The 23,953-nt window shown below is 37.9% G+C and overlaps 1 protein-coding gene and 1 pseudogene across 1 annotated transcript in view; both read right to left on the minus strand.

Moving 5' to 3' along the window:
- SPPL2A (signal peptide peptidase like 2A) overlaps positions 1-23,953 on the minus strand; it is a 151,868-nt gene that overhangs the window by 92,322 nt on the left and 35,593 nt on the right. The window lies entirely within an intron of this gene.
- LOC140622643 (cytochrome c oxidase subunit NDUFA4 pseudogene) lies at positions 19,733-20,181 on the minus strand (annotated as a pseudogene).

A 23,953-nucleotide genomic window follows, 5' to 3' on the forward strand; every position in this document is an offset into this window, starting at 1 on the left:
GCAGTGTTTCCTAGATATGTTTGTGCTCCCTCTACCTTGAAACTCTAGACTTGGTGGTCTGTATAGTTGAATCTAGGCTGTGATATACTCTCAAAGGTCTGGGCAGATGGAGGATAGGTTGGGCTCGACTGACTGACTGCCCACTTACCCTTCAAGGAGTTCCATGACTAAGTAGCAAAAGGATTCATGGCAGAAATTATCTTTACCTGGTAATTGTGGTAGAAAGTGTTAAAATTATCCAGCTATTTCTTCCTCTGCATCCCACTGCATTCTTCTTCTCATACTAACCTTCCTTTCCTCTCAAATTATTACTTGCTAATATGCAACTGGATATTTGAGGGTGATGAATTTTTTTGTGCAAATAATCTGCAGTAATTACCTATGTCAAAATATCCCAGTTCAAAACAGATTTGCCACAGAAGAACTTTAAATTAAAAAATAACAAGATTCATTTACATTTATTTCTTTTAAGTACAAAGTCAGCAGCAAATTTGTATGAATTCCAGGAAGGTGAAAAATCATCAAATATGAAATCCATGATTTCTGATTTGGTATTCTTCTGAACAGTAAGGAAATAGTTCCCAACACTTAATAGATTCTATGCTATGAGAGTTATCATTACAAAACAGTGAAGTGGGGCAGCCCAGGTGGCTCAGCGGTTTGGTGCCTGCCTTCTGCCTGGGGCCTGATCCTGGAGTCCCAGGATTGAGTCCCACGTCAGGCTCCCAGCATGGACCCTGCTTCTCCCTCTGCCTGTGTCTCTGACTCTCTTTCTCTCAAGAATAAATAAATACAATCTTTAAAAAAAAATAGTTAAGTGCTCCTTTGACGATTTATATACTCCAGTGAAATTCAGTTTTGAATCTGAACACAAGGAGTACATTGGAATGGCACAAAAACTTCCCAAGGCTTAAAAATATGCATTAAAAAATCCATAGAGGGGATCCCTGGGTGGCTCAGCGGTTTAGCACCTGCCTTAGGGGCAGGGCATGATCCTGGAGTCCCGGGATCGAGTCCTGCGTCTGGCTCCCTGCGTGGAGCCTGCTTCTCCCTCTGCCTGTATCTCTGCCTCTCTCTCTCTCTCATGAATAAATAAATAAAATATTTTTAAAAAATAAAATAAAAAATCCATAGAAGAAGCCCTTGATTACTTATTTTTTCTCCTGAAAGATACACTAATGTTACATAGAAGAAGAAGAAGGAGATATTGATAGTGATAAACACTACAAAGCACAATGCAGGAAAAACAAAGAATAGTCTTATATTAGAATTAAGGTAAAGAATACCACAGGAAAAAAGTTGAAATACATTCTATAATATCAGTAAGATTCACAACTGACAATATAAAATGTGAGCACTTCACAGGTTATTGTTAGAGACTATGCGTTTCACTTTTTCTCATGTATCCCTTGATACAGAGGATGATTCTAAGTTTTTGATATGGTCTGTTTTGGTTATTCAAGGCCAGGCTATAAATTGATAGCAATTCTGTTGGCTATAACATCCACCAGAGTGGTAGGAGAAGCCATTCTCACAGAAAAGAGTGAAAAAGCAGTTGAAGCAATTTAGTGTTAGAATCAATTGTGATGGAACGCCTGGGTGGCTCAGCGGTTGAGCGTCTGCCTTTGGCCCAGGGCATGATCCTGGGATCCAGAATGGAGTCCCACATCGGGCTTCTTGCAGGGAGCCTGCTTCTCCCTGGGCCTGTGTCTCTGCCTCTCTCTCTCTCTCTCTCTCTTTCTCTCTCTCTGTGTGTCTCTCATAAATACATAAATAAAATCTTAAAAAAAAAAAAAAGAATCAATTGTGCCATAACAAAAAACATGTGAGTTGGGTCCAGGTGTCAGAACATTCCTACATTCATTATTTCAATAACTATTGAGTGTCTGGTATGGACCAAGCACTGTGGTAGGTGCTGGGTATACAATGGTGAATAAAATAAACTCCTTAGTAAGATTTATTTCTTGCTGTTCCAATTTTATTAATTTTGTAATGACATTGGTTTGGCTTTTGTGCCAATTATTAACTATTGTCTTTTACCTCCACACTCACCCTTCTATACTCTTACTGTGTGATGCTAGAAACACATTTCTGCTTTGCCAGTTTCTATTATGTGCTTCTTACTGGAAGTGTCAGAAAGAGACTTAAAGACTGGAAGAGCTGAAGGGATTTCTTCCTTTTTTCCTGTCTCTTTCTTTCTTCCAAGATTTTATTTATTTATTTGAGAGAGAGAGAGCACTCACACACAAGCAGGGGGAGGTAGAGGGGCAGTCAGAGAGGGAGAAGCAGACTCCCCACTGAGCAGGGAGTCCTACATGAGTCTCCATCCCAGGATCCTGGCATCATGAGCTGAGCTGAAGGCAGACACTTAACTGAGTGAACCACCTAGGCAGCCCTCTCGTTCTTTCTCATGGTACCCTTTACTTACTTAATCACCCTGGCTGTGTCACTTTGCTATAGGAGCAGCCCAGCTAGCTACATAGTCCTGTTCATAGTCACAGTTTAACACTTAAGGAACCAGCCTCATCACAGCCCCTCAGAGACCCCAGTGCCAGCTGGCCAGTACTCTTTCTTAGAGTTCTGGGTTCCAGTTCTGTGGAGCCCCTCCTTGAGTTAGGGACCCCAGCACCAGCTAAACAACACTCCCTTCTGAGGTCTGGTATTAAATTCCTTGGGGCCCCTTCCCAAAGCTTCTAAGTTTTAATTATTCCAACCACTTTCCTCTTTGTTTCCCAGTTCTGGGATGGAAACTCATTGCAATGTATCTGAATCTATTTATTTACATCTATATTTTGTTCTAATATAATATATCTATCTATCTTGTATCTAATCTTTATATTCTTTTTCTTTTTCAATTCTTCAATAATTAGTTAATAATTCTTTAATTCTTTTGGTTAGAATAACTAGTGGCTTCTGGCTCCTGATTGAACACTACTGACAGTTTTAATTTGTTTCGTAAATTCTCTTTTACATATCTCATTTTGTTTTTTTTTTCTCATTTTAAAGATTTACTTATTTATTTATGATGGAGAGAGAGAGAGAGAGAGAGGCAGAGACACAGGAGGAGGGAGAAGCAGGCTCCATGCCAGGAGCCTGACGCAGGACTCAATCCTGAGACTCCAGGATCGCGCCCTTGGCCAAAAGCAGGCACTAAACCGCTGAGCCACCCAGGGATCCCCTTTTTTTTCTCATTTTATAATAAGTTCTTGTCTTATCATAAACACGCCAGCACAGAAAACTCTTGTATTTTTTTCTGTTCTTTATGTTTTCCAGACCGCATTTGGTATGCCATGTTCCTCTCATTACTGTTGTCTTTGCTGAGTATAATACTTGCATAGTTGCTTTGTGTTTTCTTTTATCTTGTTCATGCTTAATATTTTTTATAAATTTTCTTTTTATCTTGCTCATCCATAACATGGACAATTCTCTTCTAGACATGTTTTACTCTGATATAGTATGGGTAAATCTCCCTTGGCATCCTTTCTGCCTATCTAACAAGTGTTTGTCTTTTTCCTATAGCTATATAGCTTGAGGATTCATATCAGGAACAGATTTATTAAGATCTATGAAATTAGAAATAAATGCATTATATTTTCTTATTATAGAATCTCAAAAATTGTTACATAATGAATTCTCTCTCTGCTGGGCTATTTTCTAATTTCAGAAGTCTCTCTACATCTATGAATTATGCTGAGCAGAGTATGATAATGTTTTTATTTTAAAATGAACAAGTAAGGGAAATTTGTATTAGATGTATAACTAAGTACTGTTCATTAAGAATTTTTTAATTTTGGGGCACCTGGGTGGCTCCTTCAATTGAACGTCTGCCTTCAGCTCAGGTCATAGATCCCAGAGTCCTGGGATCGATGGGGCTCCCTGTTCAGTGGGGAGTCTGCTTCTCCCTCTCCCTCTAACCCTCTTCCCTACTTATGCCCTCTGTCTCTCAAATAAATAAATAAAATCTTAAAAACAAAAGGAAAAAAAAGAATTTTAAAATTTTATCTTTTAGAGTACAAAAATAATGTAACTTCCAGATTAAAGAAGAAAAACGTATCTTACCACCTTACTTCTGTAAAGTCTCTGTAAAGTCTCTGCTCAACAAAGACCTTCAGTATTGCATAGTGAATGTCCAAAACAATCAAAGTCTTTTTGAGGGCATTTGAATTAGAATCCTCAGAGAAATAGTTTGGTAGTAGTAGGAACAGCAGAAATAAATAGTATCTAAGTCTCCTTAAAAGAAGAGTACCAGAGTATTGAGAGGTTAATGTTGTGTTGATGATGACAATACAGCTTAATGTCTTATATTTTAAGAATTTCCAATTCTGGAACTGCGTGCTGTTCCTACAAGCCGTGTTATCTCTCAATAAACCACCATTACTTAACATGATTTGAAACTTAAAAGACTATAACTCATGACTTGTTTCTGGTTATTTACTATTATACATAAACAGCCTTTTACACATAGCTTTAATCTTCTGTTGAAATATTTCCATAGAATATACTCTTAGTTGTGGTCTTAATGATTTCAAGAAATAAACATTATAATTTTTGCTATCTATGTTGCCATTTTACTTTCCAAAAGAATTATGGGAATTTATTAGTAAGATTTGAATAAAGATTTTACTACAGACTCATGTGTTAATTTTTTATGCTAATTTTATAGGCACACAGTTGTACATCAAAGACTTCTTAGTTTGTATATCTTTGATTTATAAATATTGTCAAGAAAATTTTTGATGAACTTTATGCAAACCGCAAGTCCATATACTCTATGGACCAGCAGATACAAATTCAAAGCTGCAAGTTAATGATATTTGAGTCAGCAATGTATAAATCTTAGATTGAATTCTATTATTTGTGCACTTGAAAACAAAGACCTGATTAAACATAAACCACAGTATGAGATTGACAGGCTTCTGCTTGGACTAGACATGATCTCATCAGTGCTTCAACAAAAGACTACTCTTCATTGCATTAATTTTGATGTGAGGATTAGGTTTTATTCTCTTTTATTTTGGTCTTAACTAACAGAAATGAAGAGAATAAAATTATTGATCTCAGAAATTTTTTGCTCCTCAGACCAATTTCCCACTTGAACGCATCTATAATTGCCAAAATAATGCTTTTGTATGCTTCACTATCATATAGCTGTCGCTTTTTTTAAAAGATTTTTATTTATTTATTCATAGAGACAGAGAGAGAGAGAGGCAGAGACACAGGCAGAGGGAGAAGCAGGCCCCATGCAGAGAGCCTGACGTGGGACTCGATGAGGGTCTCCAGGATCACGCCCTGGGCTGCAGGCGGCCCTAAACCGCTGCGCCACCGGGGCTGCCCTAGCTGTCACTTTTAATAGGATGTCTTCAGATTTTATGGCGGTCTTATGAAGGAAAAATCCTCCAATTTTGTTTTGATGGCTAAGGCAAATAGACAGAAAGCCTCAGTTAATATTTGTTCTTGGAACTACTCTATAGTTTCTCAAGATTATCTGTACCAAAGTGGAAAAGGTACTGTGGAAGGATTCAGCCAAGATGGCAAACTGAACTTCTTTGCCCCACTTTACACACAGAAATGTTAGATTTAAAAAAAAAAACAAAAACAAAACTAATTTGAGGAATATATACCCTAGCCCAAAATCAGGGAAAAAATTCTCCAGAAACCTTTAGAGACACAGCAGGGAAAAGGAGCTAAAGCTTTGCCATTCATAAGAGGAAACAAATTAACCTATGCATTTGGTTTGGGCAAATCTAGGTATGGGACTTAAGGTGCTGGGCATGTAGGGAGCTGTAAAATTACTACACTGTCCAAGAGTGGGGATCAGGAAAGCCCAAAGGCCAAGAATTGTTGCAAATGTGAGCCAATTTGCCATGGATGGAAATAGGATGACGTATAAATGAAAGAGACTTCAGGTACTACTCAGAGTGGGAGTTACCCTAAATGTGGACTGTCTAAAGCCAAGAAACAAACATAAAAATGTGTGAAATCCATACAGTTCAGACATAAGTAACAATGAAACAATCCCACACAGAGGCTTTCATCACGCTTCTGCTCATGAGACACCATATAATTCTAGTTGAACAGAAACTCTTAGATAGAAAATATAAAATCCATAAAGAGTATCTTTATGTTTGAGCTACATTTTATTTTTTTTAAAGATTTATTTATTTATTCATGAGAGACACACACACACACACACAGAGAGAGAGAGAGGGAGAGAGAGAGAGAGAGAGGGGCAGAGACACAGGCAGAGGGAGAAGCAGGTTCTTCACAGGAGCCCGATGTGGGACACGATCTAGATCCCAGGATCACAGCCTGAACCAAAGGCAGCCACTCAACTGCTGAGCCACCCAGGCATCCCTGAGCTACATTAAAAAAAAAAAAAAAAAAAAAAAAAAAAAAAAAAAAACCACCTAAGTACCTCCTAGTGAAATGGGAGAACATTAATGAAAAAATCTTCTAAAACTAACAGAAGATTGACTAGAGAGGAAAAACAATCAGGTTCTTTATCAGCAAATATAAATGCCAGAAAACAGAATAATATCTTCAATGTATGAGGCTTCATTATGGCTGTGTGAATACATATTTTTACTTTCAATAATTGTCAAAATAAAAATCTGTACCATGATTAATTATCATTGAATAGTAAAGGCAAAAGACTTTTTCAGATATACAAATGCTAAGAGGGGTTTATTATCAATAGATACTTGATGAAAAACACATCAGAGAATATACTTTAGCAAGAAAAATGAATCCAGAAGGAAGAGTGGACCTGGAGAAGAATCATTGTGTGACTTTCAAGTTTTCTCTGGAAATACATTTCTATTCAATGTCAAATATTATGTTGATAGACAAATTCTTGCCTCTGCAAATTTTTCCAGTAGACACTGAAGTTATAACAGTCATGAGATGGATCAAAAATATTTGGTTTTGTTAACATAATGCCTAGACTTGTACCAGAAGTATTATAAAAACTTCAAAATGAAAATTATACATTCACACAATCATAATTAAGCCTATAGCTGGGGTCTGAGTAAAAAGAAGGGTCACCTTTAAATTTGGACTTAACTGTTATCAATACCAGTAGATGTTAATACCTAAAGTGAGATGGAATTCCCAATACTAATCAAGAATAAATGACCTCAGTCCCTAAACATCTTAAACTTGGGCTGATGTGTGTCTGTCCTCACTACCTTTGACTTTTTTATAACCTTTCAGCCTCTTTCTTGAATTAAAGGGTTTAAGGAAGACTACAATCTTATTACTGTAAACCTATATTTCTGTGGTTGTAATGGGCATATTAGCAGTTCTGAGGTTGACCTCAACTTTTCAATACCTTATCATTTGATATCTCATTTTGAACATGTTATTTTCTACTTGCTTCTGCCATTAGAATTCTTCTTTGTTTGAGGTCAGGTGAGTTACTTCAAGGTGAAAACAGTTACTCAAATAAGCTTTAGCCATTTCACACTAAACACAGAGTATTTACTCAAATAATTTAGTGAATTTTAGTTTCTTAAAACATAGTGTCCTATGCCTAATGCTGCAGTTTTTAACCATGACATCTCCCAGGATGTTGATGAGGAAGTAGGAGTGTAGGACATAGTACCTACCTGTGTAGAATATACAATCTGTTGGGAAGATGAGATACAGAATGGGGCCAGTTTATAGGTGTTTCTACTGACAGATTTGAGCAGCTTGGATTTGATCTGACAGGGAATGGAGACATGTTGACTTTCCAGCATAAGCAAGTGATGTGCCCCAAATGATGTTTCAGAATGACATAAGTAGAAATCCAAACATTATCTTATAATCTTCACAATTACAGCCAATTCTTTATGATCCATATCAAGCTTATTTGCCTATTGTGACAATTAACTTCAGCAGATATTTAGACTAAAAACTGAAATTAGCCTGTCATTCAGCATGCTTGTGGCCTGCCTTCCCCACCATCTGTTAACACGCTCTTTGGAATGCAAATTTTAACATTTGCCTATACAAAACATAATTAGAAAGATAACATTGCTGTCAAAATCATAAAATCCAACATAATTATTTCCTCTATCGTCATCCTTTTTGGCTGAACTCTGCATATTTTTTGGCATTAAAACCACTCTCTTTAATGGCTTCTTTATGATACAACACTATCCTGTGTTTCTTTTTAAATTATAAAAATAACACAAAGAAAATATCATTGTAATCAGGTTGAAGGGAAGGACTTCTTAAACAGGAGACACAAAGTGCAATTCACAAAGCAAAACATTAGCTATGTATGACTGCAAATGTTATCCACTCCACAACTCCAGGGGGAGCCATTTATATAGATCCTGATGTGAATGTGTCCCCCAGACTGTGTATTGTGGTGGCTTGGTGAAAAATGAATAGATTTCATGAAAGACACTATAAATGAACTTAAGATGGAGAATAGAATAAGAGAAGATATTTTTAACGTCTAAAACCAACTAAGAATATCTAGAACAACATGTCTAATCATAAAAAATGCAAGCCACAGATGTGAGCCACCTATATAATTTAAAATTTTCTGGGATCCCTGGGTGGCGCAGCGGTTTGGCGCCTGCCTTTGGCCCAGGGCGCAATCCTGGAGACCCGGGATCGAATCCCACGTTGGGCTCCCGGTGCATGGAGCCTGCTTCTCCCTCTGCCTGTGTCTCTGCCTCTCTCTCTCTCTCTCTCTCTCTCTCCTGTGTGTGTGTGTGACTATCATGAATAAATAAATAAAATCTTTAAAAAAATAAAATAAATTTTCTAATAGCCATGTTATAAAAAGAAAAATAAACAGGTAAAATTAATTTTAATAACAATTTTAACATAATGTACCTAAAATATTACCATTTTAACATATAATCAATATAAAAATTATTAATGAGATATTTTACATTGCTTTTGTATTGATTCTTGGAAATTTGGTGTGTATTTTACACTTACAGTACATGTCAATTTGGACTAGCCATAATTCACGTACTCAAAAGCTGATGTCTGAATGGTTAGTGGCTAGTAGCTACTATTTCGGACTAAACATTTTTTTTTAAGATTTTATTTATTTACTCATGAGAGACACAGATAGAGAGAGAGAGGCAAAGACACAGGCAGAGGGAGAAGCAGGCTCCATGCAGGGAGCCCGATTGGAACTTGATCCTGGGACTCCAAGATCATGCCCTGGGTGGAAGGCAGGCACTAAACGGCTGAGCCACCCAGGCGTCCCTGGACTACACATCTTTAGAACATAAATGATACTTCTAGAAATCAACAACTAAAAGGAAACTTATAAAAAAATAAGGAAAAAAAAAAACAATCAAGCAGTTTACCGAAGGAGAAACTTGAGATCTTAAGAGATAATCAAACTCATCAAGAAAAAAATTAACTTCAATCAACAAGTTACAACTTTATAGACACCAAATTTGCAAAAAGTAAATATTACCAACAACTATTGGCAAAAATGTATAGAAATGGGAGCTCTCATGATCAGCTGGTAGAAATGTGAGATGTTGCAGCCATTTCTAAAAAGCAATTTGGCTTTCCCGTCCTTAGAGCAACATGATGTGGGGAGTGAAGAAATAATACAATGAGTTCTATAGCAAATGTCATTTATTTACATTCAAACACACAGACTCCACAAAACTCCGCATATTTTACAGGAGTATATGCATGCTCATGGATATATAATTAGAGTGGGTGTTTCAGGTAAAGGGAGAATATGGGATCAGGAATAAAAATGAAAAAAATGTAATACTGCTCATGGTAAAAAGTTAAAGTTCTCATTCAAAATTCCCAAAATGTCTTCTACTGATTCCTTGGGGGTGGGGGTGGGGGTGGTCCTTCTTTTTTTTCTTTCATATTTTAAAGGGGAAATTGTCATTATTTCTGCTCACCATTTTGCATATCCTCTAAGAGAGCAAAATCTGACTTGAATTATCTTCTGTATGCCAAATCCTCCTACATCTCTATCTTTTAACAAGTCCTCTTGGACTACCCAGTTTTCTAACTTCCTACTGCACATTTTCACCATCAGCTAAATTCAATAATACCATGAGCATTATCTTCACCTCCATCCTAGATACTGCTCTCTTTCTAGGCTATTTTACAACTACCACCATCATTCCTACAGTCTCAGGAGGAGCATTTATGGTCATTTTTGACTCTTACCTCTCCTTATCCTTAACATCTAGGTAGTTATCAAAACCTGCTGCTTTTACTTTTAACATCATTGCTATCTTATTCTCATTTCCACCCTCTAAATTTAGAGAACTCACTACCTGCCTTTAGTTGTTTTTGGTTTTATTTATTTTTAATAAAAAGACTTTATTTTTTTAGGGCAATTTTAGATTCAGCAAAACTGGGAGGAAGATGTAGAGACTTCCCCTATACTCTCTGCCTCCACACATACATAGCCTCCCACATTACCAACAATCCCAGTAGGGTGATACATTTGTTAAAATTGATAAATCTAAAAAAAAATTGATAAATCTACACCAACACATCATAATCACTCAAAGTTCATAGTTTACATTAGAGTGCACTCTTGGTGGTGTATATTCCAGAGCTTTGGATGAATGTATAAATGACATGTATTCATCATTATCGTATCATGCAGAGCATTTTTACTGCTTTAAGAATCCTCTGTGCTCCACTTACTTACCATCCACCCCCCACATTTAGGTTTTCATTCCTCTTGCCCATTTGCAAACTGCCAGATCTCCCTATAGCACTATTTTCATCACATTGCTACCTTGCTTAAAATTGTCAACAATGCCAATAGTGAGATTTTATTGTCTTTTGGCTGCTCAGCATTTATTTCTCCTTCATACCTCATTTCCCTTTGGGGGAATTATCTCTTGCCATTGCATATAGTCTGGAAAAAGTATTAATCCAGTACTTATCTTCTTCAGCAATGAGAAGTGGATGTAATCCAAGCTAGGGCTTTGAAACTTTATCCGTCTAGTTGAATCATTAGTCAAACACGATGGGGTATTCATTCACCCTAACATGGTCTGCCTCAAGGCCATCCTTCTGGTTCCTGCTTTTTAACCCTTGGAGGTGACTTTGCTTTCTAATGTTTCTAAACCTGATTGTCCAGTCTTTCCATTGATTCTGGGGGCTCCTGATATTTTTCCAATAAATTCTTCTTTTGAAGCTTGTCTGATTTGGTTTCTGATCCTTGCAAGCAAAACCTGACCAATCCCTTCTCTGTTGTACAAAGAATAAACTTCTTTCCTGATTTCAGATCTTCTATATCTAGCCCTAGCCTTTTTTTCTCTTATTCACCAAAGCCACAGCCACGTCAGTCATTTCTCAACTCTGGAAAATGCTGTTAGTCTTGCTTCTATGCTTTATGACATCCTAGAATGATACACCCACTTCCCATCTATATCCATTTACTGATTCTTCAGCGTTCCATTCAGGATTTGTTTTCTCTATGAAAACAAACATTCTGCCCTATATTGTTTTCCACTATCTCTGCAATCTGTTAGTACTTAGTATCTGTTATTAATTTTCTAGTTGGAATCATACAATTTTGTGTTTGCAGGAACATTTGATGCGCCAGTAACCAACCCACTCCAGATTTTTTTGACTGAGAACTTATGTCTAACCCATTTTTGGACAACCATAGTTAAAAGAAGTCTTTCTTACATGGAATGGAAATTTCTCATCTATAACCTATTAGTTCCTTTGCTAGTTTTAGCTTGACATTCAAATAAACTAAGAATATCTATTTTGTTAATAAAAATGTGAAGGAGGGCAGCCCTGGTGGCCCAGCGGTTTCGTGCTGCCTTCAGCCCGGGGTGTGATCCTAGGGACCTGGGATCGAGTCCCATGTCGGGCTCCCTGCATGGAGCCTGCTTCTCCCTCAGCCTGTGTGTCTCTGCCTCTGTGTGTGTGTGTGTGTCTGTCATGAATAATTAAATAAAATTAAAAAAAAAATAAAAATGTGAAGGAAAATGGGACTAAAGATTGTCACTCTCTTGGATGCATATACCCAACATATGGATATGATATTTAACTAGCTATGAATCACTTAATAATTTGCATTTCACATATTTTCCAAAATGATGTAAGAGACTTTGTGAAAAGCTTTGCTGAAATCAAGATACACTAAGTTTGTGATATTTCCCTAAGCTACTATGATAATTTAGTTATTCTACCAAAAAGAAATGGATTATTTTGTCTTGGTTTGTTCCTAGTGAATCCATGTCAGCTGATGATCACCATATGCTCTTTTAAGTGTTCACCAACTGTTCAATAATTCATTCTAGACTTTTCCTGATCAGTCTCAAGCTTTGTAGTTTGTAATTTCCAAGAGTTATACTTTTCTTTTGCTTTTGAAAAGCAAAACCCTTGACCATTTTCAGCCTTCTACCACCTCTTATCTTTTCTGTGAATTCTTAAAGTTGTTGATTAAATAGACTGTGACAACTGGACATTTTTGGACTATTTTTTAACTTGGAGAGTGCTTTGCCTGGACCCAAGCATGAGAACAACTTTAAGGCAATTACATTATCTCTCTTTACTAACCTTAGGCTGTAATATCCTCACCACCTCTCTTTCACCTTGATTTGCAACTTAGTATGTATTTGAAGATTATGAAAATGAAATATGCTCATCATCAAACTATTCAAGTATAACAGAAATGTACAAAGAAAAAATAAGTCTCCCTTCTAATCAATCCTGATGTTGATAGATTGGAATGTATACTTCTAGACATTCTTTATGCACTAACAAACTTATTCTTATATAATTTTAAAAAGATTTTATTTATTCATGAGAGAGAGAGAGAGAGAGAGAGAGAGAGAGAGGCAGAGACACAGGCAGAGGGAGAAGCAGACTCCATGCAGGGAGCCTGATGTGGGACTCAATTCTGGGATCCCAGGATCACCCCTGGAGCCAAAGGCAGACACTCAATCACTGAGCTACTAAGGCATCCCTTCTTATATAATTTTTAAATAACATCATATCCTACATACTGTATTGCAACTTATTTCATTTACCTAAGAATGTATCATTAAAATTGTTGTGTGTGTGTCATGTAGAATGATCTCATTTTCTCAATGGGTACATGGTATTCCTTTCAAAACACCACAAAATCCATCTTATAATGTGCCTCTCTTTCTCCACCTCTTTTTTTTTTTTAATTTTATTTATTTATTCATGAAAGACACACAGAGAGAGGCAGAGTCATAGGCAGAGGGAGAAGCAGGCTCCATGCACCGGAAGCCCGACGTGGGATTCGATCCCAGGTCTCCAGGATCACGCCCTGGGCCAAAGGCAGGCGCCAAACCGCTGTGCCACCCAGGGATCCCTATTTCACGGACTTATATTAAGATCAAATGAAATGTGAAAACAGGCATCCCTGGGGGGCGCAGCGGTTTGGCGCCTGCCTTTGGCCCAGGGCCCGATCCTGGAGACCCGGGATCGAATCCCACGTCGGGCTTCCGGTGCATGGAGCCTGCTTCTCCCTCTGCCTATGACTCTGCCTCTCTCTCTGTGTGACTATTATATATAAATAAAAAATTTTAAAAAAGTCTGTGAAATAGATAGACAGTTAAATCATCTCATTTTATAAACTCTCAGAGATATTAAAATGATCTCCCTCATGCCTTACAACTAGGTAGGGGAAGAAAGATTAGAATCCAAGTCTTCTGTCTCCTACCTAGTCTGCTGCTTATTACAATGGAGACAGCTGCTTCTCACCCCCATGTGGGAGGAGAATAGGACTAACTGAAAAAACCTGTGTAGCTATTAACAGGGACCTTGGGATAATGGTTGTCAGGAATGTGCTGCATCAGCCAGTGGTATCATGCTGAGCAGTGTTGGTTTGGGTAGTTTTTTTTTTTTTTATGGTGAGAAACAAAGAGAATGAAAGTCTCTCCATGTGTTTCTTATGCTGATCAATGATTTCTGTTTATGCATTAGAGACGGTCATAGCACGCATATGCATTTACATTCTTAAACGTAAGGCTGGGATCCTTAATCTTGTCTACACATTGGAATCACTTGGAGAGCTTTAAAAAATAACCATCCTGGGGATCTCAAACCCCAGAGAGTCTAACTCAATTGTCTGGAAGTGGGAAGCTTCTCAGATGATTCTAATATGCAATCAAGGTTAAGTACCACAGAGTGGGAGGGCAACCTGAATTGTGACATCATAGTTAAGCTTTACTAGATTTCTGGGAAGAAACATTTCCCCCTTTCACTGAAAGTTTGCTCCAACAGAAGGGTTTCCAACTCCTTGAATTCTTAGACATCCTCCCAGTATAGGACTACATACATAGATGTTTATTGATCAGCTGGCCTAACTGGTAGTAGAAGGTTTAGCAGTCAGGAAACAAAGGGGCAGGAAACAACAACAAAGCCACTATTTTGGGAATAGGGGGAAAAAATATAAAGGAAGTACAGACTGTAAGATCAAGATTTTCTTCCTAAGAGAAATTCTATAAAGTAGTGTAACTTGATCTTTTGAGTAGACAATAGCCATGACTGTCAGGAAAACTCAGGAAGGTTGCTGTGCAATTTTCCTAGGGAAGGGGGAACTTGACATTTCCAAGGCCTCTATGAGTCCTGTTTTACCCCATGTTCACCTTCAGGTCTAAATCAGTAACTCATTCCAGTTCAATTCCTACTTATTGTTCTGGTGTTTTAGACCTTTGGCTCAAATCCATACTCTGAATTTCGAATAGCCCTTAGCAAACATGGCCTTCATTTAGAGGATATTCATCTTTTAAGTAGGAGCCAGTACTTTGGAGTGTATAGGTTGAGTGGCCTGAAGTCATTTTCTACTTATAGCAACCCTTCAAGCAAGTTGGTATTCTCTTTATCAATACCAGAAAGAATCAAGAAACTTTCAGACCCTGATTCCTCTGGATGAATGGTCACTCATGGATACCAAGAAGGACAAGAAAATAACATGGATTTTATTTTCATAAGCATTATAGATTTTTTAAAAAAGATTTTATTTATTTATTCCTGAGAGACACACAGAGGGAGGCAGAGACATAGGCAGAGGGCGAAGCAGGCTCCTCCCAGGGAGCCCGATGTGGGACTCGATCCCAGGACTCCAGGATCATGCCCTGGGCTGAAGGCAGATGTGCTCAACTGCTGAGCCACCCAGGCATCCCAGCATTATAGATTTAAAGGAACATATTAAAATGTTACACAGTTTATATCTTCAGATAAGTACTATGCATGACTTCTTCCCACACTGGAAAGAAGATACCTCTTGAGTATAAAGGCACAGCATAGGAAGAAACAAAGTCAATGAGTATGAATAGGAAATATCTGACAGAAACCAAAAGATTCCAAGATAAATTCAAAATAGGAAGAGAGAAGCAAAATCAAATTGGTAGTTTAATAAAGGAAAGAAATTCCTGAATACAAATATGACTAACATGAAGATAAAGAACACCTTGTCTCCAAACTCACGTTTTGTGGGACCTCAGTTCAGGGAACAGTAGTAGGCCTCATTTCACAGGCAGACCAGTGCACACTTTGTTAAAAAGTGCCCTACTCCTGCTGGGAATCAAACATTGCCTACAAAAAGCAAAGAGAGCCTCTGCAAACAGCTAGAAAGGAGGAAAATGATGCTAGGACCCCAAAGCAGAGCACATGTAACAAACACATAGGAGACACTTCCTGAAGCACCAGACCCTGAGGAACACGTGATACTGCACTGCAGTGCATGGCAGTATAGGACCTCTTTTTAATAAGGGAATTGTTGTCAAAGGCAAAAAATGTAGTTGACTTTCCTAACACAGAGAAATAGATGCAGAGAGTTAGACAAAATGAGGAGACAGGTGAATATGTCCCAAATGAAAGATCAGGACCAAACCAAAACAAGAGACTTAAATGAAATGATTACAAGTAATATGCCTAATAGAGAATTTAAAGTAATGATCATGAAAGGACACTTCGGTGGCTCAGTCAGTTAAACGTCCAATTCTTGGTTTTGGCTCAGGTCATGATCTCAGGGTTGTGAAGTTGAGCCCTGCACTGGGCTCCATACTCAGTGCAGAGTCTGCTTGAGATTCTCTCTCTTCCTATGTCCCTCCCCCTCCTCTCTTTCTCAAATAAATAAATAAAATCTTGGGATGCCTGGGTGGCTCAGCGGTTGAGCATCTAACTTCAGCTCAGTGCATGATCCCATGGTCCCAGCATCGAGTCCCACATCAGGCTCCTTGCATGGAGCCTGCTTCTCCCTCTGCCTGTGTCTCTGACTCTCTCTCTCAGTCTGTGTCTCTCATGAATAAATAAATAAAATCTTTAAAAATAATAAATAGGGGATCCCTGGGTGGCTCAGTGGTTTAGCGCCTGCCTTTGGCCCAGGGCACGATCCTGGAGTCCCGGGATCGAGTCCCATGTCGGGCTCCCGGCATGGAGCCTGCTTCTCCCTCCTCCTGTGTCTCTGCCTCTCTCTCTCTATGTCTATCATAAATAAATAAATAAATCTTTAAAAAATAAATAAAAATAAAAATAATAAATAAATAAATAAATAAATAAATAAATAAATAAAATCTTTTTAAAATCTATAAAGTAATGATCATAAAGATACCAATTGAACTTGGGAAAAGAGTGGAGATTATCTATGAGACCCTTTAACAAAGAGAGAAAAAACTAATCAGACCATCAAGAGCACAACAAATGAAATTAAAAATGCATTTCATGGAATAAAATAGCAGGCCTGAGAGAGCAGAGGTACAAATTAATGATCTGGAAGACCAAGTAATGGAAAGTAACCAAACAAATGAGCAAATGAGATGGGGAAAAAATTATGTGAATTGAAAATAGTCTTGGGCAACTCAGTGATTCCATCAAGTATAATAACATTCACATTATAGGGATTCTAGAAGTAGAAGAGAGAAGAGACAGAACACTTATTTGAAGAAATAATAACTGAAAACATCCCCACCCTGGGGAAGGAAACAGATACCCAGATACAGAAGACACAGAGAATTACCACCCCAAAATCCAACTCAAGAAGGTCCACACCAAGACACACAAAGTGATTAAAATGATAAAAAGCAGTAATAAAGAAAAAAATTTAAAAGCAGCAAGAGAAGACAGTTATACAAAGGGAACTTCATGAGGCCATAAGCATATTTTGGATCAGAAACTTTGTAAGTCAGAAGGGAATGACATGATATATTCACAGTGCTGAAAAGAAAAAATCTGCATCCAAGAAAACTCTACCCAGCAAGGCTATCATTCAGAAGAGATGGAGTTTCTTTCTTTCTTTTTTTTTAAATTTATTTATTTATTTATCTGAGGGAAGGAGAGAGAGAGAAAGAGAGAGAAGCTGTGGGGAGAGGCAGAGGCAGAGGGAGAAACAGAATAACAGAATACTTGCTGAGCAGGGAGCTAGATGTGGGGCTCAATCTCAGGACCCTGGGATCATGACCTGAGCTGAATGAATACACTTAACTGACTGAGCCACTCAGGTGCCCTGAAGGAGTTTTTCATACCAACAAAAACTAAAGGAGTTCATGAGCACTAAACTAACCCTACAAGAAATTCTAGAAGGAACTCTTTGCATGGAAAGGAAAGAACATAGTGATAGTATGAAAAGTAAAAAATACAAAAGCAGTAAAAATATTTCTATAAAAACCAGTCAAGGGATTCCTAAAATAAAAGGATGTAAAATATAACACCATATATCTAAAATGTGACAGAAATGGAGATGTGTAAAAAACAGGCTCAAACATAAATGAAGATCAACTTAATACAGACTGCTATATGCAGAAGATGTTATATACAATCCTAATGGTAACCACAGATCAAAAACCAGTAATAGAAATAATAAAGAGACAGGAATCCAAGTATAACACTAAAGAAAGCCAACACACCATGAAAGAGAACAGAAGAGAGAATCAGAGAAAAACTACAAAAACAACCACAAAACAAGAAACAAAATGGCAATGAATACATTATTTGTCAGTAATTACTTTGAAAGTAAATGGACAAAACACTTCAATTGAAAGACATAAGGTTACAGAATGGTTAAAAAAAACCCCAAGATCCATCTATATGCTGCCTAATAGGAGACTCATTTCAGACCTACAGACACCTGTAGATTAGAAGTGAGGGGATGGAGAAATATTTATCATGAAAACTGATGTTAAAAGAAAGCCAGGGTAGCAATATTTACATGGGACAAAGTAGACTTTAAAACAAAGACTGTAACAAGAGACAAAGTAGGACACCATATAATAATTAAAGGGAAAACCCAACAAGAACATACAATTGTACATATTTATATACTCAACATGGGAGCACTCGAATACATAAAACAATTAATGATAAACATAAAGGGGATGCCAGGATGGCTCAGCGGTTTAGTGCCTGCCTTCAGCCCAGGGTGTGATCCTGGAGTCCCGGGATTGAGTCCCTCATCGGGCTCCCTGCATGGAGCTTGCTTCTCCCCCTGCCTTTGTCTCTGCCTCTCTGTGTACGTGTGTGTGTGTGTCTCATGCATAAATAAATAAAATCTTAAAAAACAACATAAAGGAAAATTGATAGTAATATAATAATAGTAGAGCTTTATTTTTAAAAGACTTTATTTATTTATTTATTCAGGAGAGACACACAGAGAGAGGCAGAGACACAGACAGAAGGAGAAGTAGGCTCCCTGTGGGGAACCAATGTGGGACTCGATCTCAGGACCCTGGGATCATGACCTGAACCAAAGGCAGATGCTCAACCACTGAGCCACCCAGGCACTCATAGTAGAACTTTAATACCCCACTTACATCATAGGACAGATCATCCAAATAAGGAATCATTAAGGAAACAGTGGCTTTGGTTGATGCACTGAACCAGATGGATTTAACAGATATATTCAGAACTCCATCCTAAATCAGCAGAATACATATTCTTTTCAAGTGCACATGGAACATTCTTCAGAATAGATCACATATTAGGCCACTAAACTAGTCTTGGTAACTTCAAAAAGATCAAAGTCATATCATGTATATTTTCTGGTCACAATGCTATGAAAGTGAAAATCAACAAGAAAGAATCTGGAAAGAGCACAAATACATGGTGGTTAAAAACATGCTACTAAACAATGAGTGGGTCAACCAAGGAATTAAAGAAGAAATAAAAAATTACATGGAAACAAATGAAAATGAAAACACAAAGGTCCAAAACTATTGGGGTGCAGCAAAAGCTGTTCTAAGAAGGAAGTTTACAGCAATATAGGCCTATCTGGAGAAGCAGGAAAATCTCAAATAAACAAAAAAGGCTAGAAAAAAGAACGAACAAAGCATAAACCCAGCAGAAGGAAGAAAATAAAGATTAGAGCAGAAATAAATGACATAGAAATAACAGCAACAAAAAATAGAAAAAATCAATGAAACCAGGAGCTGGTTCTTTGAAAAGATCAACAAAATTGATAAATCTCTAGCTAGACTCTCTAGCTGGGAGGGGGGAGGGTGGAGAGAACTCTAACAAAATCACAAATGAAAGAGGAGCATTAACAACCAACACCACAATATACAAACAATTGTAAGAGAATATTATGAAAAATTGTATGCCAACAAATTGGACAACCTAGAAGAAATAGATAAACTCCTAGAAACATATAATCCATCAAAAGTGAAGCAGGTAGAAGTAGAATATTTGAACAGACCAATCACGAGCAAAGAAATTGAATCTGTAGTCAAATAACTCTCAATAGGTAAAAGTCCAGGGCAGATGGCTTCACAGGTGAGTTCTACCAAATATATATATATTTATTTTTCAAGTTTCAGATATTTATTATTCAGTGTAAACCCCAACACAATACACCAACATGATTTCATGCATTTAGAGGGGAAATATTTCCTGGATAAGTGGAAAATTGTGCGTATGGCTTCTGGAAGACCTTCATTCTAAGCAGCTTTATAGTGAAACATTTCATTTAGAAGTCTGGACCTTCATTCTTCAGTTCGCTATCATCTACATTCACTGAGTAGAACTTATATTGATCATTGGGACCCAGTTTGTTCCAAGGTTCTGGGTTATTCTTCCTATCCCAACTGACATCTGGATTGAACATTGCCAAGCACAACACATAGAGTGCTGCTCCAGTACCTCCTGCCTCAATAAATATGAAGAGGGGGATCAAGCTCGGATGCTTCTTGGCCTGACCCATGATCTGGTGTAACATGGTTGCGGCAGAGGTCTCCTGTGCAGGGGAAGAAAAAAACCGAGTTTCTGCAAGGCCGGGAACTAAGTAATGCCTCTCTACCAAATATTTAAAGAAGAGTTAGTACCTATTTTTCTTTAACTGTTCCAAAAAATAGAAGAGGTAGGAAAGTTTCCAAATTCATTCAGTGATACCAGTATCACTCTCATACCCAAACTAGATAAAGATACTACAAAAGAGAGACAGAGAGAAAGAGAGAGAGGGAGAGAGAGAAACTACAGGCCAATATCTTGATGAGCATACATGCAGAAATCTTCAACGAAACACTAGCAAACCAAATCTAACAATACATTTAAAAAAATCATATACCACGATCAAGTGGGATTTGCTCCAGGATGCAAGTGTAGTTCAATATTCACAAAACAAGAAACAACAAGAGTTGATGAGGATGTGGAGAAAAAGGAACCCTCATACGCTGGTGGAATGCAAACTGGTATAGCCAGTTTCCTCAAAAAGTTAAAAATAGAACTACCCTATGATCTAATAATCAAAGAACTGAGTACCCAAAAATACAAAAACACTAATTCAAAGGGATACATACACCTCTATATTTATTGCAGCATTTGTTACAATAACCAAATAATGGAAGTAACTTAAGTGTCCATTGATGAATGGATAAACGGAATATTATTGAGCCATAAAATGAAATCTTGCCATTTGCAACAGCATGGATGGAGCTAGTGCGTATAATGCTAAGTGAAATAAATAAGTCCCAAACAGACTGGGAATTGACCTCAGTCTGGCTAGATCCCAGAACCCTGAGATCCGGAGGCAAGAGTTTCACGTTCAATAGAGGCACCCAGCGCCCCCTAATGGCTATTTTTCAAAGTGGTATTTCACTGTGGTTTTTATTTGTATTTCCATATGCAAACATATATTATATTATATATATAAACTATATTTCAACATATAGTTAATGAGCATCTTTTCATGTGTTATGGGCCATTTTATCTTCTTTTTTTTTTAAGATTTTATTTATTTATTCATGAGAGACACACACAGAGAGGCAGAGACGCAGGCAGAGGGAAGAAGAAGCAGGCTCCAGGCAGGGCGCCCGAGGTGGGACTTGATCTGACGTCTCCAGGATCAGGTCCTGGGCCGAAGGCGGCGCTAAACCGCTGAGCCACCCGGGCTGCCCCCATTTTATTTTCTTTGGAGAAATATTTCATTTGCCCATTAAAAAAAAATATTTGTTTATTTGAAGGAGTGAGTGAGAGAGAGAGCACATAACAAGGCAGAGGAAAGGGAGAAGCAGACTCCTCTGCTGATCAGGGGGCCAGCGTCCAGGCTCCATCCCAAGATCCTACGGTCATGGACCTGAGCCAAAGGCAGACACTTAACTGACTGAGCCACTCAGGCACCCCTCATTTGCCTATTTTAAAATTGGGTTGTTTTCTCTTTATTAAGTTCTAAGAGTTCTTTATATATTTGATACAAGTCTCTTTTCAAATACATAATTTGCTAACACTTTCCCCATTTTGTGGATTGTCTTTTCACTTTCTTGTGGCACAAAGGTTTTTAACCTTGACAAAGCCCATTTTAAAAAATTATTTATTTTGTCATGTGTGCTTTGGTGGTCGTCGTCTTCTTCTTCTTCTTCTTCTTCTTCTTCTTCTTCTTCTTCTTCTTCTTCTTCTTCTTCTTCTTCTCTAAGAGGGAGAGGGGAGGGGTGGGGCAGAGGGAGAAGGAGAGAGAGAATCTTAAGCTCCATGCTGGGCATGGAGCGGACACAGGGTTCCATCTCACAACCCTGAGATCATGACCTGAGCCGAAATCAAGTCAGACACTTTGTGGACTAAGCCACCCAGGCACCTCCTCTATGTTTTCTTCCAAGAATTTTATAATTTTAGCTCTTATAATTGTGCCTATGATCCAACTTAAGCAAAATTTTTTGTGTGTAGTATGAGGAAGGGATCCCATTTAATTCTTTGCATGTGAGTATCCAGTTGTCCCAACACTGTTTGTTGAAGAGATTATTATTTCCCAATTGGATTGTCTTGGCATCCTGCAGAAAATCAGTTGACTGTAAATGTCAGGTTTATTCCAGGCTTTTAGCTCTACCTCACTGATCTATATGCTTATTCTTCTATCAGTAACACACTGTCTTAATTACTGTAGCTTTGTAGTAAATTTTGAAATCAGAGCATGAGTTCTCCAACTTTGTTCTTTAAGATTGCTTTGGTGATTCTGGGTTCCTCACATTTCTATATAAAATTTAGGAATTTGTCAATTTCTACAAAAAAGCCAGGTTGGATTTTGACAGGAATTGTGTTAAATCTGTAGATCAATTTGAAAAGAATTGCCTTCTTTTAACAATATTAAGCCTTCTGATCCATGAACATGAAATGTCTTTCCATTTATTTAGATCTTTAAAAATTTCTTTGAGCTATGTTAAGTAGTTGTCAGAGTATAAGAACTAGTGCTGTGGTGGTAGAGTGGGTTGTTGTTGTTAGGATGTTTAACTTCCCCTATTGCACATGAATTGCATGGGGAAGAGAAGACCACCAAATAAAAATCTATGTTCTCTTCAGACAGAACAAAAGTAGATACGGTGAGTAGTAATTCCTTAGGCTTGGTTGATAAATTAGGAACTCACAAAGGGAGGCAGAACATGGTTTAACTTTAACTTTTCTTTTTCCTTCTGCTTTTTTTGCAGCTGTGGCACTTCCAGGGTAAGGAAGGATGAATAGATGACTGGTAAATGGGCAAAGGTTAATGCTATTATGGTTTTCTCTTACCTGTGGAATGCCCTCTGTGATCAGGTGTCTCTCCTTTATGAAGCACTTTTATGGGAAACCTGTGGTGGACTTCCACACACCTTTCTATGCCAAAGGTAATCTTTTCTCTGGGTAACTTTGGTGATCTTCCCTCACCTTTTCTGTCCTCTAGTTGTACATCTTCTCTTTTTGGCAGGGTGGAGGTGAGGAATGAGGGGGTGTGGGGGGGTGACTGTCATTCAGTGGTCAGTTTACTCAGACAAGTTTCTTTCAGACAATTCACAACTGGCTACCTGTAGTGAGGGTTTCCATTTGGCTCATGCACTCTTGACATGCCAAGTGTTTGAAGTACACTGTAACTAGCTCTGACTCCCCTCTCCTTGTCTTGTTGTCATAGTAGTTCTAGCCAGTCTCTTGCCTTCAGACTTCTCCAGATAAGAATGGGCATTAAGTCTAAGACTCCTGGGAATCTTATCAAGCTCTCTCAGATCTCCCAGCTCTGCTCTGATAGTAAGTAGCCTGGGGTAGGCCTAAGAGTTTCTGTAACTCAGCCAGCATTCATTCAAGGAATAAATGCTAGTATCACCTGTTGCAGGCAATCCCAATATCTGTGAAGATTCTCTTGGAATTCTACGTATTTAACTTGGGGGAGAGTGTGTGGAAGAAGGAAAATGAGCAGAGCTTTTACTAGCCTCTATGACCTTGTGTGAGTTAGGAAAAGGACCTTATTCCTCAAGATACTTTACTGCCATCTGCTGGAAAATTGTTTTAACATTACATAAATTTCTGATGACTGTAGGGTGAATGGTGCCCCCTGTAGTTGTGCAGTGTACATGTAGCACAGCTGTAAAGAGTGTTTCCAAGAGGAAAAAAATCTTAACACCCTTTGCTTCTATGAATCCCTTTCAATGACTCCTTCTGTAGCAAATTTTTTTCTCACTCGTAGATTATGTATGATAAGGGTTTTTATCTTTTTGTAAATCCTGCATAGATGAATTTAGCACCTATCCTCCCAATGTGGAAGTATTTGTTGCCATTTGTCTTCAAC

This window comes from Canis lupus, chromosome 32 (assembly GCF_048164855.1).
Source record: "Canis lupus baileyi chromosome 32, mCanLup2.hap1, whole genome shotgun sequence".
Classification (NCBI taxonomy): Eukaryota; Metazoa; Chordata; class Mammalia; order Carnivora; family Canidae; genus Canis; species Canis lupus.